Source organism: Tribolium madens, unplaced genomic scaffold (assembly GCF_015345945.1).
Source record: "Tribolium madens isolate multiple individuals breed KSU strain unplaced genomic scaffold, Tmad_KSU_1.1 Scaffold_96;HRSCAF=242;Tcas5.2_LG5, whole genome shotgun sequence".
Taxonomy (NCBI): domain Eukaryota; kingdom Metazoa; phylum Arthropoda; class Insecta; order Coleoptera; family Tenebrionidae; genus Tribolium; species Tribolium madens.
In genome coordinates this window covers 15,640,101-15,645,370 of record NW_025401068.1, presented here as the reverse complement: position 1 = coordinate 15,645,370, position 5,270 = coordinate 15,640,101, and the positions used below count along the sequence as shown (strand labels likewise).

The window sequence follows — 5,270 nt, the reverse complement described above, 5'->3', positions numbered from 1 at the left end:
TATGAATTTTATAAATGTACAAAAATATTTATTGAAAAGGTTACAATTTATGTTAAAAAATTATAAACTTTCTTGCAATTACAATTCTTGTTTCAAGCTCGTTGTTTGTTACTATATTTATCTCGTAAGTATAAACAATTAATTTATAATCAATTTTTTTTGAATAGCATTTTTATAGCCATTGCACACCTATAAATTTATTTGCCAAAAAATTGATAGTTTCGCCGGAATAAAATCGTTTCCAAACTTTTGGACCACTGTATATCTTCTTAAATAAATGTCTATAATGTTGACCATGAATAATTAAACAGAAACGTAAGAAAATTGAACTCTTAAAAAACAGCTGACATCGTAATAATAACTATTGCAGGCAATTTATATATGATTTCTATCCGGCTGTACTTGTATCTGCTTTTTTCTTTTTCAGTTCCATTGTTCTTTGGCACACTGAAGTTATTGCCCTCAGTTGGTTACAACAAAAAAGTTGTTAGCAGATTTAAATTGATTTTTTGTAGTTATGTTTTCTAACAGCTAAAAGGAATATTTTATGGCAATTCAACTATAGGAATACACAAGTTTTACAAAATTAGTATTGGAACTTGTCCTATTTTTTTTTACTATGAGTGAGAAATCATCACAGAAGAAGAATTTTATAAAAATCTGTTGACAAATAGAGATATTAAAGACGAAAGTCTTTGATTTGAAGTTTTTGTTAGGATTATAAAATATGCCAATGCCAAATTTGTTTCATTTAAAGTGTTTTGCTTTTTAGAGCTCAAATAATAAAAAGGAAAAATTTTTGGTAATAAAAAAGTTTGTTCTCACTTTCGAGATCAATGTTAAATTATGAATTGCTATGTTTGGTTGTGGCAATGTAGTTTATGCAATTTTTTTTCTAATGTTTCTAATTTGTTTGAAAAAGGCAATTAGATAACTGTGGACTAATTGGAGTAACAAAGTTACTTTAAGCATTTAGCAAATATGCCAAAGTATAAACTTGGCTATCAAATCAAGGCTTGTTTGTTTAAACCTCAGAATGCAACTTGCAAAACCTTCCGCATAGAAAACTATCGATAAGCTGTATAAAGGATTGATAAAACTATGTAGTGCATTAAACTTTAAAATGTATTTATGTAAAATTTAAAATAATTATACCCACATACTGTAAACAATATTAATAAAACTTTGTTTATTTAGAATTATAAAATTAGTTAAGTATCTGTTTATTTTTGAATGTTTGATTTTTTAAAATAAACTGGTTCATGAACGCATTTCTTTCAAGTAGGGAATCTGCGAAACATCTAGCTGCTATTTTTGCATACCAACTGGTATAATAAACATTACTATTGTTTACATATCCGAAATTATACCAAATATAATCTCAATTTCTACAAATTGTGGGTAAAAGTATGAAGAACTTGATTTGTTGACCTACCTACATAAAATGAGTAACTTATTATGTGTTGCGACCGCCATGAAGCAATAAAAAAAGTGGATTTATGCCAGTTGTGAATAAGCTTACTAATGGCCATCGTTATATTTTGACGCTTTGTTAAGTCTGCCGCCTAATGTGCCTTAAATACCGATTTAGATTAAAGTGCTTTGATTCGTGTATAAAGCACTATATTTATGTACACGAATCTGTCGTGATAATTTCCTACTTTTACATTGACGTAGGATTTCACAGATTATGATGTTGGTGAAAAATTAATGTAATAGTTAAATTGATTTTTTTACTTTTTGCATGAAAACACTTAATTTGAAACCTAAACACAAAAAATAAACACAAAAAACAATCACCCCCTATAAAATAAAGCAAGAGCAAGAAGATAAAGCTCTTTGTATAAAACTTTTTTATTTATTTTATTTTATTCTTTTTTGCATTTTTTTACTTAATTTTTTTAAATTTTTTTATGCTTACCAAAAGGATAAAGATGTGGTCTCTCTAAATAAAAAATGTCTGTTGACATTTGTTTATACTTACGAGATACATAGTAACATTTTTTTTAATGGAAACCTACCACAATTTTTTCTTAGGCAAGCTTGTTACAATTGTTGCTTGCAAATTTTTTTGTAAACCTCACACTTTTTTGTTAAAAAATTTTTTTTGACTTAAAATTAAAGAATTTTTTTGAGTAAACTACTAGTTTTTTTGGAAATATATTAATAAATGTTTCACAGATTATGATGTTGGTGAAAAATTAATGTAATAGTTAAATTGATTTTTTTACTTTTTGGTTGAGTAAAAATTGAGAGTTTTGCACATCCCTCTTCTTTTAACTGTACAAAATATTGTATGTTTGCGAAACGAATAACTCCAGACCACTAGCTGCGAAAAATAACTGAGAAATTATTTTAACAATATTTTCTGTAAAAATATAAATTAAATGCACAGTATATTATTTAAACGACAAATATTTGTGATCAATAAAAATAAGAAATACACAGTAAGGACAATTTAAGCAAAACTAATTAATTTAATATTCACAGATTTACTACAAACAAAATGTTTCCGAGCAAAATCGATTAGACTGATTACCATTTGTGCACAGTTTCCAGCCTTTGCTAAAATCATTCTTGCGCAGGGGCCATATATTGTTATGTAATCAGGACTAAAAATTCCTTAAATTTTATGTTGTTTTACTAATTTCAATTAAAGTCACTTTTATTTTTTCTACTGAACAAATTACAATAAAATACTGTGCGTGCTTTACTTAGCATTTATTGTTTTTACTGTGCAAAATATTATAGAGGGTTATTCGTAATTATAAAGCAATATTTGAACCTCAAAAATGAGCTATAAAATGGTGTTAATTTAAATAATAACTCGTGTCATATCTCTACTGATAAGAATTTTACAGCTCTCGGAATGTGGGTATGGAAATTTGTGTTTTTTTAATAACTTTGGAACCATTCGACCAAATATTATAAAATTTGGAATGGTTACTTGCGAGAACATACTTTTTAAACTAATAAGTACGAAAATCGGATACATCTACTCAATTTTCGGTTCCAGCAATTGCAGGTCATATTTTTTTTGGCCTCTTAACATTATTTTTTTTGTGGTCAAAACAAAAAACAAATCAATTTTGAATAAAAAACGCATAACCTTTAATACCTCTAAAATGGTCCATTTTAGTGGTAGAAATGGTTATGCGTTTTTAATCGAAATTGATTACTCTTTAAGCAAAAAAAAATAGTATTAAGAGACCAAAAAAAAAAAACGGAAAAATTGAGTAGATGTTTCCGGTTTTCGTAATTATTAGCCTAAAGGGTATGTTCTCGCAAATAACTATTCCAAATTTAATAATATTTGGTCAAATGGTTCCGAAGTTATTACAAAAAAAAATAAATTTATATATCCACATTCCGAAATTAACATCATTTTATAGGTTATTTTTAAGGTTAATAATTTTTGAATTTTTTACTGTGCAAAAATTAATTAAATACTGATCATTTACTGATCAAAATTGAATTATTTAATTAAAACCCAAAATGTAGTCTGTAAAGTTGACAAACTGGTTCGTATAAGGTTACCAAGATCTTGCAAGTGAAAAAGTAATTTTCTTTTGTTATTTGAATTTTGTTGTAAAAATGGCTTATGGTAACATCTTACATAAATCGGTAACATGATATTTTAATTCTAAAGCCACTTAATAATCTTTACATTCTAGGATTTCATATAGAACCGTGTTATTGTCTAAGAGATGAAAACGTGCATCGCTCTCTCCGAGGCAAATTTTCAAACTTTGCCTTTAAAACGAGTAAATTGATATTACGCAAATCGCCGAAGTAAAAATAATTACATTTAAATTACAACGATCTAGAACAAGTGACTTTACTGCCCGATCAATTTAAATTATTACTAACGCTTACATCATTTTGCACCTTATAAGGAGTTGCGTGATATCATTTTTGAAAAATGCCACGTGACAAATAAATTGTCTCGATTTAAAACTAGTCCATTTGTACCAACCAATATTTCTCAATATCGTTTTATTTAATCAGCCGAATGAAAGACTTTTCATTGTTATGCGAAGTCACGTTGGATGCAGAAATAGCACGTTCCAATGACACTTCATTGAAGATTAGTTGTCACATTACTATTAATAGCCCCATTGTGGTGGCCGGATTTTTCTATGAACTTGTTAAATAAACTTTTTGGCCACTCTGTAAAGGAAATACAATAAATACGTTAGGCAAATAGCCAATCCCTACGTAACACTTCCTTTTTTAGTACGAACGAAACCTATGTATAAACACATCAAAAAGTCACGTTTCTCGATATGATTTTACATTTAGCAGAGTTTTCAATCTCATTTATGATTTATGCTCGGTTTTTTAACACGATCTAAACACTAGGGGGGGAAAACGCGGGAAAATCAGGCCAGGCTGTTTTGAATATTTATTAGAAACAAAATGGAATCATGAAACATTCCTGAAACCATCAATGGATTGATCCGACCAATCCGAAATTAAATGAAATATTAAATAGGGACGACTCGGTTTTCTAATTCGATTCCCGTCAGAAAACATGATCCGAACAATAAGAATTTAAATTCATGAGAGGGTTAAAGATGTCTTTCAAAAGGCGTTCATCCACATTGCCCCGAGACACCGAACTAAAGTGTTAAACGAGTTATTTACAGGATTACGATTCAATTAGCAACAATTTGCATAAAAGCACCAAACGGAGTTTTAGCGTTGACCTTATTTGGGCTTGACTGGCTTTTCCTCAACTTGACAGTTTTATTATTTTAGTGTATCACGTAACGCGCCATTGTTTAAATAATAAAAATCCACAATGTGGTGCAATATAACTTGTATAAAATCCAATCACGTTTCGCAATCATAAATGCAGTCATCGCTTTGTGAGATACAGGGTGTCCCAGCGAGTTGAAAAAGTCCATTAGTGACCTTTCAATGGTAAAATATAAATTTTTTAAAAAAAACCTTTATTAGTCAATTTCGTTTAGTTTTAGAAATAAGGCGGTTTTTTGACAAAAACATGCATTTTTTTAAAAATTCATTACACAAAAACTAAGACAGCTGGAACAAATTTTTTCTTACTTCTGCAAAGAAGAAAGTACAGAATTTAAGCTGTAGCAATTTTTTAATGTTTTGCATTTGTAAAGATTAATAAATTAAGAAGTTTGTTAAAAGTTAAAAACTTAAAAAAATTAAATGGAACACCCTATTTTTTATTTTTGCATCTAATAGATTGATAAATTGTCTATCTAAAAAAATAAACTTTAAATGTCTAGAATTGA

At 28.3% G+C, this 5,270-nt stretch overlaps 1 protein-coding gene across 20 annotated transcripts in view; it reads left to right on the top strand.

The window, feature by feature from the left end:
- LOC123012509 (basement membrane-specific heparan sulfate proteoglycan core protein) overlaps positions 1-5,270 on the top strand; it is a 266,314-nt gene that overhangs the window by 38,446 nt on the left and 222,598 nt on the right. The gene's annotated exons all lie outside the window — the stretch shown is intronic.